At 45.6% G+C, this 14,059-nt stretch overlaps 1 protein-coding gene across 15 annotated transcripts in view; it reads left to right on the top strand.

Annotated features, from left to right (window-relative positions):
- PCBP3 (poly(rC) binding protein 3) overlaps window positions 1-14,059 on the top strand; it is a 249,420-nt gene that overhangs the window by 73,049 nt on the left and 162,312 nt on the right. For 14 of the 15 annotated variants that reach the window (XM_059164968.1, XM_059164972.1, XM_059164971.1 and 11 more), the window contains exon 2: window positions 6,767-6,804. The exons of the other annotated variant lie outside the window; for it this stretch is intronic. The gene's annotated coding sequence lies outside the window, so the exon portion shown is untranslated. The remainder of the gene's footprint in view (window positions 1-6,766; window positions 6,805-14,059) is intronic. 15 annotated transcript variants of the gene reach the window in all.

Here is a 14,059-nt window from a genome sequence, read left to right on the forward strand (position 1 = left end):
TCCCGCAGACACTACAGCCATTTTTGACGTTTAGGTCTCCACCTTGGAGGTTTGTCTCTTTAAAATTTCTTCTCCCATGGTGTTCAGGATTTGGAGAGCGTCTCCACGTGACCCGCACACCGTGCGCCTTGCTGGCTGGTCTGCATGGCCTGCTTCCCTCTGCCTGCCCGACCGTCTTTCCCTGTGCGCCTGTGCCGCCGTACGCTGACTTGCGCGAAGCATCTGATTAAATATTTAGCCCATTTAAAAAATTACATTTTTTGTTTTCTTATTAAATTTTGAGAGTTCCGTGTGTTCTGGACAGTCCTTTATGGGGCACAGCTCTCCTGGTCTGCCGCTTCACTCATTTTTATGGCAGTGTCATTGGATTAGAAGTTATACATTTTGATCCAACTTACCCATTTTTTTCCTTTTATACATCATGTCTTTTGTATCACTTAAGAATTCCTTGTGAAACCAGAGGTCTGTAAGATTTCCTCTTGTTCTTTTTTTCAGAAGTCTTGCAGTTTTAGCTGTTGGATTTTAGTCTGTGCTCTATCTTGAATAATTTTACAGGGAATGGGAAGAAAATAACAAGTTCCTTTTTTAATATGGTGTCTAATTGTCTCAGCATCTGTTGTTGAATACTTTATCCTCTCCCCATTCGATGACCTTGGAATCATTTGGCCACCTATGTGTGTGGCCAAGGGAACCTGGGATTTATGTGAATCAGGAGTGGTAAGAAAGGCCAGCACGGAAGTGACGACTGTCCTGGAGGAGGACGTTTATGCTCACAGGTCCCCAGAAACAGGACGCAGGCCTCCCAGGGCCCCACGAGGAAGCCAAGCCCCAGGGTCCATGAGGAGGCAGAGTCCGTGAGGGGGAAATGTGGCAAGAGCGTCACTGTGGTTTCTGTGGAAGGAGCGGGGAAGGCAGGCAGGGTGTGCAGGCGTATGTGTGGCTAGTTAGAACAACGACTGCAGGCCCTAGGGCATAGGGGCTGCCGCCTCTGTCACCCTGCCCTGCTTAGGGCAGGACATGGTGGCCCAAAGAGAGAGACCCATTGAGGAGGTGGTAGGGATGCGTTGGTTTGCTCCCGGGGTGTGTTGTTTATCCTATCTGGAACTGGCTAACTGTAGGAGGACCGTCCCTCCGGGGTCAGCAAGGCCCACGTGTCAAAGCATAAGAACACAGAAAATTAAAAATGTGGTTAACATAGTGTAGACTATTTCTGGACCATCCTGTACCTTTGATCAATGTGTCTTTATCACTGTAGCTTTATAATAAATCTTGAAATAAGGAGTATAAGTTCTCCCACTTTGTTCCCTATCTCAAAGGTGGTCAGGCTGTTTTATCTCCTTCGTATTTCCATACACATTTTAGAATCCACATAGCCTATGCTAATTTTGACTGAAATTTGACTGAATTGATAGATTACCGTGGTGCAGTTGACATCTTGTTGAATAGAAGGGCACAGAGGGGACATCCTTGGATTTGTCCGTGGTCTTGAGGGTATGTGTCAGCCTCTCACCCTTGCGTATGATCTTAGCTGTGTGTTCTAGCTGGTGCCCCTTTGTCAGGCGCAAAAAATGCTGTTACAGTCTGGGTTTACAAAGTTTTCGTGAGTGATACTGAATTTTGGCAACTGCTTTTTCTGCGTCTATGGAGACAATCGTATAGTTTTCCGTTATGAGTCTGTTTATACAGCCCATCCATGTAACTCACTTGCTTAATTAAGCCAATTGCATTTTTGGGTTGAAATACCCTTTGTCATAATGTATTTTTTTAATATTACATGGTTCGATATACTGAAATTTAAGAAATTTTGCAACTATATTAATGAGGAAGATTGGTAGTTTTTTGGTTTTAGTGTAATTTTCTGGTTTTGATATCAAGTTAATATACTTGCTTCATTGAATGAGTTGGGAAGTGTTCTCTTATATTAAGTTTTCAGGATGAGTTCGTAAGGAACTTGTCTTATTTTTCCTTGAATATTTGGTAGAATTCACTACTGAAACCATCATTTTTTGGTGAGAAGGTTTTTAACTTGAATTTAATTACTTGAATACATACAGGGTTATCTATAACTTTCTTGAGTGAGTTTGGATAGCGTGGTTCTTCTAAGCATTTGTTCCATATATATGTTATTACATTTACTTCCGTGCAATAGATCCTACCATTCCCTTATTACATTCTGTCTTGTTGATTGAATCTGCTTTCTCTTTGGATCGACCTATTCTGGGTGTTTGATACAAGTGGAATCACATAGTATATGACTGTTTGTGTCCAGCTTCTTTCATTTAATGTCATGTTCTCAAGGTTCTTCTGAGTTGTGGTATGGATCAGTACTTCCTTTTTTTAATGGCTGCAGAATATTCCATTACAGTTTGTTTACCAGTTCATCCATTCATGGACTCTTGAGTTGTTTCCATAGTTTGGCTATTGTACAATAATGAGGCCATGAATAAGTATCTGTTCGATGCCCTGGTTTCAGTTCTTCTGGATGTGTAACTCGAAGTGAAATTGCTGAGCCACGGTGATTCTGTTTACCTTTCTGAGGAATTCGCACCCTCTTCCATAGAGGCTGCACAGCTTTATACCCACACCTGTGACATGTCAAGGTGCCTGTTTCTCCATGTCCTCACCAATGCGTGTTATCCTAGTAGGTGTGAAATGGTTCCACAAGGTGGTTTCGACTTAATTATCTTTTTAGTGGCCTTTGGATTAGTAGTAGAATTCTGCTTATCATTATTGAGACTATTAATCTGTGTCTTTTCCCTTTTTTTCCTGGTGAGAATGGCCAGATGTTTATCAATATTATTGATTTCAAAGAACCAATTTTTGATTTCATTAATTTTGTATGTCATTATTTTTAATTGAAATATAGTTGACACACAGTGTTATGTTCGTTTCAAATATACAACATAATGATTTAATGATTCTGTATTTTTTTATTAATTGCCTTTCAGCTCATGTATTTTTCTATTCTTAAATTTTTTTTCTTCTTCTACCTACTTTGGACTTAATATGCTCTCTTTTTCTTCTAATTTTGTATAGTAGCTTAGGCTATTGATTTAAGAACTTTCTTTTTTCCTAATCTAGGCATTTTAGTGCTATAAATTTTCCTCATATTACTGCTTTTGCTGCATTCCACACATTTTGGTATGTTGTGTTTTCATTTTTATTCCGGTAAAAATGCTTTCTAGTTTACACTCTGATTTCTTCTTTGACTCATGTGTTACTTACGAGTGTACTATTTTTCTGTTACTGATTTCTAATTGAATTCTGTGGTGGTCAGGGAACATACTGCATCTGATGTCAATCTCTTAAGGTTATTAAGACTTCTAAAAATGGCTCAGAATATGGTCTTTGAAAATATTCCATGATCACTTAAAATAATGTGTATTGTGTTATTGTGTTGAGTGTTCTGTAAATGTCAATTAGGTCACGTTGGTTGATAGTGTTGTTAGAGTCTCATATATCCTTTATTGATTTTATCTTTAGTTGTTTGACCCTTTAATTATGTAATGCCCTTCTTACTTCTGATAGTATTCTTTGCTTTGTTCTGAGACCTACTTTTTCTGATGTTAATATAGCCATTTAATCTTTCTTTTGGTTAGGGCTAGTAGGGTACATCTTTTCCAATCTTTTTCTTTCAACCTATTTTTGTATTTGTATTTAAAATGGGTTTCTTATAAATAGCATATAGTGGGCTTCTGTTTTTTTTTTTTTTAATCCACTCTTAAGATCTCTTCATTTTATTAGTAGGCAGAGAAGCAGGCAGAGAGAGAGAGAGGAGGAAGCAGGCTCCCTGCTGAGCAGAGAGCCCAATGCGGGGCTCAGTCATGACCTGAGCTGAAGGCAGAGGCTTTAACTCACTGAGCCACCCAGGCGCCCCAGATCTCTTCATTTTAATTAGGGTGTTAACATTTATATTTAATGTTATTATTGATATGATTATGTTTAAACCTATCATTTTGCTATTGTTTTTTATTTATTCCATTTGTTACTAGTCCTTTTTTTTTTTTTTTTTTTGCTTTATAATGGACTGAGTACTTCTTATAGTTTTAAAAGATTTTATTTGTTTACTTGTCACAGAGACACACAGAGAGAGAGAGTACACAAGCTGGGGGAGTGGCAGGCAGAGGGGGAAGCAGGCTCCCTGCTGAGCAAGGAGCCTGATGAAGGACTCAATCCCAGGGCCCTAGCATCATGACCTGTCTTGAAGGCGGATACTCAACCAACTGAGCCACCCAGGCATCCCAGACTGAGTACTTTTTATGACCAATTCTAGCACCTTTACTAACTTATTAGTGAAATCTCTTTAAGAGTTTGCTTGCAATCCATTGCATATATGCTTATCATCATCTGTCTTCAAGTAATATTAGACTCATCCACTTAAGAGTATAAAACCTAACAGCAGTATACTTCCATCTCACTTCTCTTGGCCTTTATGTTGTTATTGCCAAGCCATTTACTTCTGTATTTATTAACCCCATCCTACATTGTTATTATTTTTGCTTTAAATAGTCTGCTATCTTTTAAAACAATCTTAAAATTAAGAAAAAGGCATTTGTATTTATACATGAATTTTGTTTCCAGTACTTTGTATTTCTTTTTGTAGATCAGGATTTCCTTTTGTGTGATGGACTTAGTTTAATATTATTTGTTGTTCAAGTGTGTTGGTGATGAATTATTTTAGCTTTTGTTTGTTGGGAAAAAGTCTTTATTTTGCCTTTGTATTTGAAAGTTATTTTCATTATGTATGGTATTTTTATCCTTCATTTCTTTAGAGATCTCAGTCTGCTGGTTTCTAGCTTGCATTGTTCCTGAGAACTCCTCTGTCCATCATGTCTTCATCCTTCTGTACATAATGTTTCTTTTTTGTCTGGCTGTTTTTAAGATTATCTCTTTAGGTAAACTGATTATGGTGTGCCTCGGTTTAATTTCCTTCACGTTTTCTTCTCTTTGGGGATTGTTTACCTTCTTGAATTTTGAAGTTCATAATTTTCATCAAATTTCAAAATTTTTTTGTCATTATTTTTTGAAATCTATTTTTTGTCCCATCCTGTCCTCCCCCTCTGGGTCTTCAATTATATTATACTTACATGATCTGTGTGTGTGTGTGAGAGAGAGAGAGAGAGAGAGAGAGAGATTTCCAATTATATTTCTGCATTTTTTGTGGGGAGTGTCTTTTTTTACCTTTCATTTGAGATTGTTTCTGTTGCTCAGGTGTTTTGTCTGCACATTGATTAATCTTTCCTTGTGTAGTGTCTAATGTGATGTTAATATCCTCAAGTATATTTTCCATTTTGGGTGTTTGACTTGGGCTTTTAAAAATGTTTTTCATGTCCCTCCTTAGCATGTTGTTTTTTCCCTCTTTTTGAGTATCTTTTTGTGTTTTCCCTCTATCTTTATAATAGCTGTTTTAAGGACCTTGTGTACTAATTATTTCCTTGTATTTCTTATTGATCAACTATTCTCATTATGAGATATACTTTCACACTTCTTTGAATGCCTGGCAATTTTTGAATGGATGAAAGACATTGTATATTTTGCATTGTTGGGGTCTGTATTCTTTCAAATATTTTAAACTTTTTTGGAGGAATGCATTTAAGTTACTTGGAAAGTTTAGATCCCTGGGTGCTGTGTTGTTGAATGTTGTTAGGCAGTACCTGGTTTAGTACACCGGCTTGATCTGGTGGTAAGATGGCCCTCCTGCTGGGTGGAGTGTCTTCCAAGTGCTTGGCCAGTGGCCTGTGTGGCGGGGTTTCCTCATCTGGTTGGTGGAAGTCTGAACTACTCCTGGAGCTGTGGGAGCCATAGCTGCTGTTGGCCCACTCTTTCTGCGGGCTCCTTCCTTGTCCTCAGTAGACCGCTCACCCGCACGTGCTGATCGGTGTCTAGCTAAAGCCTCAAGTTGGTTCACCCTGAGGTCTCTGGAACATTTCTCTCTGCAGCTCCCTCCTCTTGGGTACTCCACCCTGCTAATTCTAGCTGCTCGCATCCCTGAATTTCAGCTGCTTCCTCATCTTGGGACTCCCCCCGGGTTTGCTAGATTCCTCCTTCCTGCACTATAGCCAGAAAACTCTCCCTCAGCCGTAGGCTGGCAGTCAGGATGCATCACATTTGTTTCCTTCCCTCGGGGATCATTGTTCTGTGTCTCAAAACCCTGTCTTGTGTCTTTGTCTTGGTTTTCACTTTCAATCTGGTCTGTCTTCTGTCTTGGCTGGAAGTAGATGGACGTCCTGTTAGGGGTTTCTAATCTTCCTCTGGTCTTTAGGCATCACTGTATACAGGCCTTGGGCTGTCTGTAGGAGCCTCTGGCAGTGCCATTTACTTGCACATTAAGCCTTTGCAAAGGCAGGGTGCCTCGTCCTGTCTACGTGAAGCACTTCTCAGACTTGGACCTGAGACCACATAGTACTTAGGGGTTCCACCCACCCTTCTTACTGCTCCCCACAGGCCCAAGGAATTAAGAATCTGTACTTTCCCAACACTTTCCATCAGCTTTACGACTCTGGGTCAGGTTTTAGGGGAGTCTGGGGCCCTAAACATGTATCTATATCTTAAGTTCTGAACTCAGTCTAGAATCTAACCTCTTCTATGGATTTTTCCCCCTCTGGGAAACTGCCTTTGACATCCTATATAACTGATTTTTGAGTACATTGTTTTAATAAATTCCTTTGGTTTGATAAAATTTATCATCTAAGGTGATAATATTATTCTTTGGGTTATTTTCTATCTATGATTTCCAATTATAATTATTTTTTTAATCCATTTACAGGGCTATCTACAGAGAGAGATATCTTCACATGGTTCCATGTAAGTAGTGCTTCTTATAATGCCTTTATAGAGGTTATGTCTTTAAATTGAGTGGTTCTTTCTACGTCAGTTGATTTTTAAAATCTTGCTTGCATTTGAAGCCATGTTTCTTGCTGCCTCTCCTTGTGGCCTGGTTTCACATCACATGAGGGACCTGTCACAGGCCTGAGAGCACCAACAGTGTCAGTGATTTGCATGATTTCTTTCTGAATTTTATAGAACCAAGATTTAAAAAGAAGCCATTTTCTCCTTTTCTGTTAAACATTTTTCTCCCACTTAACATGACCAGAGTGTCCAGAGGGGGCCTGAGGGCCGGTGTCAGGGTGCGCTGCTGGACACGCGCGTTCGTCCCACCCACGCCTCGCCAGTGCGCACCAGCCAGCGGTGACAGCTCTATGCTGTGGCCGTGGTGGTGAGTCCCGGCTGTGTGGACACCTCTTTGTGGCCTTGACTCCAGCTTTGCAAAACTACCTTGAAATGATTCCTTTTAAATCTTTAAGATGTCTTTTTCTAAAGTTTGTAAATGTTGTTTTCTAAAAGTTTTCAGCAGGAAACTTGATTTTCAGCAGCCTTGCATGGAATACTAATGAGGTCATGATCGCAGCTAGTGTTCGTGAAGTGCTTGCTTAGTGCCAGCAGGGCCGCTCCGGATTCTAACTGTCTAATCCCTCACTCCACCCTCACGACGCCCTGGGAGGTGGCTGTTGCTGTTATGTCCACTTTCCAAGGCTCAGCGACAGGATACCACTTTGTCATCTGTGGTGAGACCAGGGATTGAGCCCGGGCCTCTGACCCCACGAGCCCGAGCCCAGGCCTCTGACTCCACGAGCCCGAGTCCCTTCACGATAGTAGGATAAGCAGGAGCTGCCGCGTTGATAAGATGGGGGCTCTGAATTCAGTGTCTGCCCTCCCCGTGGTCTTGATGGCATCCCCGAGGAGCCACCCCGGAGTCCTGAGCTCAGCTGGCGCTGGTCAGAGAGCGCTCCAGCCATGGCCCGCGCAGCTTCTGGCGCCTGTAGCCTGCAGCAAGGGCCACGACTTAATGAGAAGCCCCCTCAGGAGAGACTGCGGGCGGTGGTGAGGAGTCGGGGAACAGTCGGGGAACAGTCGGGGAACAGTCGGGGAACACTAGGTATCTAGGGCTGGAGGGTAACCGGAGAGTTCTGACTGATCTTAGAAGAGGAAAGTTCTTAAGAACAAATTGCTTGAACAAAGGCCTTGTTTGTTCTTTCATTCATTTACAAATATTTACCAAGTGCCTGTCGTTTGGCTCAGGCCCCTGTGGGGCTTACGAAAGATAAATGCACCAGGTAAACGCATCACAGCTGTCAGTTGTCTGGGCGCGCCTCTCTGTGGAGGAAGGAAAGGAGGACCTGAGCCGCGGGAGCGCTGGCTGCGGTGCGGCTGTGCCCACCCTGACAAGGGCCTTTCGGAGCAGAGCCTTGAAGGAGGTGCAGGAGCAGGCCCTGGGGCGCTGGAGCCCAGAGGGCTCCAGGCCAAGGGGAGCCATGTGCCCGGAGTGCTCCCAGAGTATGGGGGCGGGGAGATGAGGTCAGAGCGCCCATCAGGGGCCTGGAGGATCCTGCAGAGGCCGGTTCTCACTCTGTAGGGCCCAAGTGTGGGAGCAGGGAGCTCAGTTGTCTTTTTTCTCCCAGTGCTGGGCTGTTAAACTAAAGCTGTTATACTACTTGCTTCTTAGAGGACATCCAAATCCCCACTGGCTTGGGACCAACTCTGTAATTGTGCAAGTCTGGATCTAATTCTCACAGACGTCCCGAGGGGAGGGCCTCTGGAATTCAGGCATACAAACAACACCTTGTATGTACTGGGCCTCCTTCCCCCCTAGATCTGGTGTCGTCCAAGTTTCTCCTCCTGGCAGATGGGGAATCCTGGCCGACAGTTCTGGAAATAAGCAAACATGCTTGGGCAGGGTGGGCTGGCCCCAAGTGACGCCCCATCTCGTGTGCACAGGACCTCAGGGTCCCCGCGAAGAGAGGAGGCTCTGGGCAGCCGGGCTGAGAGGCCGGGACGAGCACGGCAGGCTGTCTGTCGGGACTGTGATTCCGGAGGGCTGCAGCGCAGGTCCTGGGAATTACCGGAGGCTAAGGCAGTGAGTCAAGGCAGTGAGCTTTTTAGAGGGCACCCGTGGCCTCTCCTGCAGGTGTGGCGGGAGCGGCTGGGAGTACCGAGCTGGTTGGAGCAGAAAAGGCTGATTCTAATCTTAGCTGAGTCCTGCAGCGCCGTCCTGTGGGCTTCCTGACGAGCTGGGCTGGAGCGGAGTGGTAGACGCTGTTCCCCAGGGTATGTGGCAGCTTTGGGAGGACTTGGTTTTCCATTTGCACATCTCTGAGAGCCTCCCACACTTCCTTAGAGTGAGGGGAAGGGCATCAGTCCGGAGTGAAGCTGCTTCTGCGTGATGGCTCTGCTTGGACGTAGCCGGGAGCCCTGCAGTCCCACAGACTCGCTGCAGGGCCACGTCTCCACGGCTGCTTAGCTGCGGAGCCCCGCCCTGTGCATCTCAGCCCCCGGCCTGCGACCACTCCAACCACTAAGAGCAGGACGTTAAGAGACGGTGCTAACAAAACTAGTGAAATTTTCGTTTACTTTGAGGTCTTTTGTTTTTCTGTAATACTTACTGACTTGGTTATTTGATTTTTATAGGGTGTTTTTCTGCACTGCCTCCAGATAATAATTCTCACTGCAGAATTGGAAGATTTGGCAAATATGAAAAAGAACTTTGAGTCTCACTTGTAATGAGTACAGCCGGGAGGACCAGGACTCCTCTGTCAGGGCCTCGTTCCCTGCTGGGCCTTCTAGGTGGTGACTCTGGTTCCTTCCTGACTCGGGTGTGTTGCCTGGGGGCCCCCCTGTACAGGGCCTCTGAGCCCATCCAGCCGGTTCCCTAGTAGGTTTGCTTGGATCCGAGGCAGTTCTTGTACGTCTGGACTTTTTTCTTCCCATCCCTAATCTAATTAGATCTCAGTCTTAGCTATTGGCCGGGCCTCCTTGTTCAAAGAGAAAAGAGGCGCTTCACTTTCCCCTCCCGAGTGCTGCCATCTGGCTCTCCTGTCCCTCTGCCCCTCTGCCCTTCCGCCCCCTTACCCCCCTGGGTCTCCCTGGGCCTGGGGCTGCTCAGGACCTTGCTCCTGCCCCATTGAGGACCTCTCCTCTGCGCCGCAGTTCCTTCTCCCTGGCAGGCCACTTCTGTTAGCATCCAAGATGACTTGATAACTCCCCTCTTAAAATGAAAAAAACGCCTCCCTTGATTTTCAGCCAAAATGGCAGATTGAATTCACAGCAACCTCTGCTGCTTCTTATGATCCCACTAAAATGACAGGTGAGATATTTTTACTAGGAAGAGGCCTCCAAGAGCTGGAGAGGGGATGACAGAGTTTGGGAGTTCAGACAGCCGATGGACAAACAGAGGGACATAGCAGATCTGAGCACAGAAAATGGGGAGGCGTGCACACGCTTTTGCTGGGGGGCGGGAACGCAGATGGACCGCACTGCAGACAGACCCCCAAGTGTCCGGAATGCCATTGCCGTGAACCTCTGAGGATGAGGGGGCAGTAGAGGTGGGGCTGAAATAGGTACTTCGTGGAAAGCCCGTTTAGAAAGCCACCGGGTTCTCAGCCCTCCTCCCCCACCTAGCCTGACGAGCTTCCTCTCCGGAGGGTGAACTAGGCACCCGGGCGGGGGGGAGGGCGTGGGGGTGGGACTGCTGTTCTGCAGGGAAGATGGGGCCGCACTCCAGTGGGTTACAGAGCAGTGTGAACGTGGCTCTACCCTGTTGGCCCCCTGAACATCCTGGGAACTGGGGATGGCTTTCGGATGCCTGTGAGTGGAGCGGCCATTCTGAGGCCAGAGCAAGAAGCAAGGGCTCCTGGGCTGTTTCCTGCTGTGCTGGAGTCATCAGGAGGTGATTCATCCTGGGCCTGCAGTTGGCCAGGAGCTGGGAGTTGGGAGACAAATTAGCCATGAGTACACAGAAAACTCAGAGGCAGACGAGGCCCTCGCTCACCCCGGGAAGCGCCCGCCGTGTACTAGAAGGGGCCAGCAAGAGGGGTGCGCAAGGGCTCCAGAGCCTCCGGAGGAGGAGAGCACAGGAGTGGGGGGGTCCTCCCCTGTCCTAGTAGGAAGTTAGTGATGGTCCAGAGGACTGGAATCCTTGAACTCCGGAGAGAAATACCAAAGCGGGGAGGAGCCCAGAGAGGGAGATCGCGGGTGAGGCGTGGTATAGGACCCAGGACGGAGGCGCAGGGAGGGGAGGGGCACCGTTCACGGCAAGCCTTGTGGAGTTCTTTGACTTTTAAAACTATGTATGTTTATAATTTCGTTAAAAGTAAAAATTAGAAGGTTAAATAGCAAATACGGTTTTACCAAAAAAATTAGGAGACCTGCCTCCCCACCCCCAATCTCTGCTCCCGCCTGGGCCCAGCTCCATCAAGTGGCCATCTGGTCCTCCCCAGGGGGCTTCATCCTCACCACTCGCCGGCTTGTGAGACCTCTGCTTCCCTGAATCCAGGAAAAAAACCTTTCTCGTTGGGGACCTTGAGCTCTGCAGCTTCCGCAGAGCGACCCCTGCTTGTGGTGTGTCCTTTCCCAGGCTCCCAGACCCTGTGCCATCCTGCGCTTGCGTGTCCCATGTGTGTCCCCTCCCCCCGCCCGCTCCCCCAGTGTGTGAGCCCTCCCTCCTAACCCTCCCCCAGCGCTCGGAGGGCCCTGCGGGGGTGGGGGGGTGCTGCAGGCCATGGGGCCCGCATACTGCGGCACACGTTCGGTCTCTTCCCTCTGGTTCTACCTCAGGGATGAGGGTACATCTGGGCCCTGCTTTCACCTGACCGGCACGCAACATGTCCACGTTACCTGCTTGGAAAACACGTTTTTAAAATAAGTTTGTACGGTTTGCACCATGTGGGTGTGGTTGGCCCTTGAACACATGGGGTTCAGGTTGCTGACCTCCTTCCCACACAGTCGGAAAGCCACGTGTAACTTTTGACTCGTCCTAAACCCAACCCTCTGCTGACCAGAAGCCCTGCTCCTACGTAAACAGTTGGTTCTACGTATACAGTTGGTTCACGCATACTTGTATGTTGTATACTGTTTTCTTATGGTAAAGTAAGCTAGAGAGAAGAAAATATTACGAAGAAAACCCTAAGAGATCATAAAAAATACATTCACAGCACTGTATGGTACGTATTGGAAAAAATTCACGTCGCGGTGGGCCTGTGTGGTTTAGGGAACGAGTCAACTCTGGGTATAATTTTCTTATGTCAGCCCCTTTTTGTTTGACGTGTTTGCGTCTGTCACTGATGTCAGCCGTAGTTGGGTGAGCAGCCCTGGGCACGATCCGCTTTCCCTCTTCTTGAGGATGGCACTGTTCATCCACACTGGACCCCGGGTCACAGGAGATGCACAGTCCGAGAGGCGTCCGTGGGAGGGCTGGCTGCGGCCTAATGGCTGGATCGCACCAGCACTGTGTCCGTGGGAGCCATGGAAGCTCAAGGCGTGAGGCTGCTCCCATCTCTGCGCGGCCGGCCTCCTTCCAAAGTATCCCTGCCCTCGTGGGGGCGTCCTGCAGGGCTTCCCCCACCGGGACATTCGCCGTTCCCTTGGCCGTGGCGAGTGGGGGCAGTCTTACATTTGGAAAACCCCTTCCCGTTCTTAAACGTGGGTAGTGACTTCAGTTTTCTTCTCTGCTTTTATTTGCACTGACTTGTCTAATCCGCTTGGGATTTAATTTGCTGTATGTTACTAGGTGAACATAGAAGTTATTCTTTTCTTATGAGTATTGAAAATACTTATTGAGAAATACTTCATTTTCCCAATGATTTGTGTTGCTACTTTTGTCCCACAAATTGATCTAATATGAAAATATTGTATGCATTAGTGTTTATTTTTGCGTTCTCTAATCTGTTCTTGTGGTGGTACAACTGTTTTAATTCTAGTTTCACGGTATATTTATCTAGTAATCCCATTATTAAAAAATATTTTGGCTATTCTTGGCTACTCACTTTCTAGATGAACTTTAGAATGATTTTTAAGTTAAAAACGTGTCATATTGGGATTTATTTTTAGATAGATCAAAGCTATAATTTGAATTGAAAATAGTTGCTTTTTTACCGCTATTCACTTTCTAATGTAGGAAGATAATCTATTTTCCCATTTGTTCTTAGCCTTCAGTTGCTGTGTGTAACTTTCTTACTCTGGATTCTCTCTCTTGAGCCCTTTTCCAACTTATTTTTGTTATCTGGTTATGGTAATTGAGATATTTCTCATTCCACTTCTCTAATATTTAATAGTGTGCAGGCTACTATCAGTATTCATTATTTGGACATGGCCATGTGTTAAAGCACTTTCAGCTATAATAGGTGTAAATTTAGCGGTAAATTCTGCTGAATTTTTTTTATTTCATCCTGACTTGATCCGAGTGCTTTCCCTAGGAAGCATGGTCATGTGGCTGTCTGAGCCCTGTTCTTCAAGTTACAGGAGTTCCCTCCTCTGGCTCTTCTATCAAGTTGTTTCTCACAGTCAAAAGTGAAAGTTGCATTTTACTAAATGTGTTCATTGCTGCTATTAAGATAATCCCATGATTTTCTCCTTTCATCTCTTACTGTAGAGAATTCCATTGACAAAACTTAAAAGTATTGATTCTTGGGATAAATCCTGGTAGATCATACTGATACTTGTTAATACTTTTTTATTTGTAATACCCTCACAGAATTTTATTTGGGTTACGATAAGGGTTAGTGGTAGGGTTAGGTCTGGAGTTTAGGTTGGTCCTGGGATTGGGGTTAGCGTGGACCTGAGTTACCATAAAGGTTAGGAGTAGGGCTCACGCTAGGATGACACTGCTCTAGAAGTTTCCTTTTTTCTAATTTTCAGTTTTTGGGGGTCCCATGTAAATGATGGCCTGCTCCCATAACATGACTTGAGAAACTTCCCCTATTTCTCTATCCTTAATTTAAATAACGAAATTTTCTCTTTTCTACTTTAAAAAGCCAATATTTTTGGTCTGATAGTTGATACACGGCTCTACAAGGCCTCTAAGCCCAGAGCCCGTTTTGGAGGCGATCCCGTTGCTCTGTGTGTGCGGGTTTCTTCCTGGAGAAGCACCCGCCGCGGGCGCTCTCAGGCCCCAGGGGTGTGCGTGTTCGTGCCAGGTCCCTGTGGTCTCGGTCTTCTCCGGGTCTCTTGCTGCCTTCTCTTTGTTTCCAAGCCTAGGTTCAGTGCTTCAGTCAGATTTGTCAAACTT

The sequence above is a fragment of the Mustela lutreola genome, chromosome 2 (assembly GCF_030435805.1).
Source record: "Mustela lutreola isolate mMusLut2 chromosome 2, mMusLut2.pri, whole genome shotgun sequence".
Taxonomy (NCBI): domain Eukaryota; kingdom Metazoa; phylum Chordata; class Mammalia; order Carnivora; family Mustelidae; genus Mustela; species Mustela lutreola.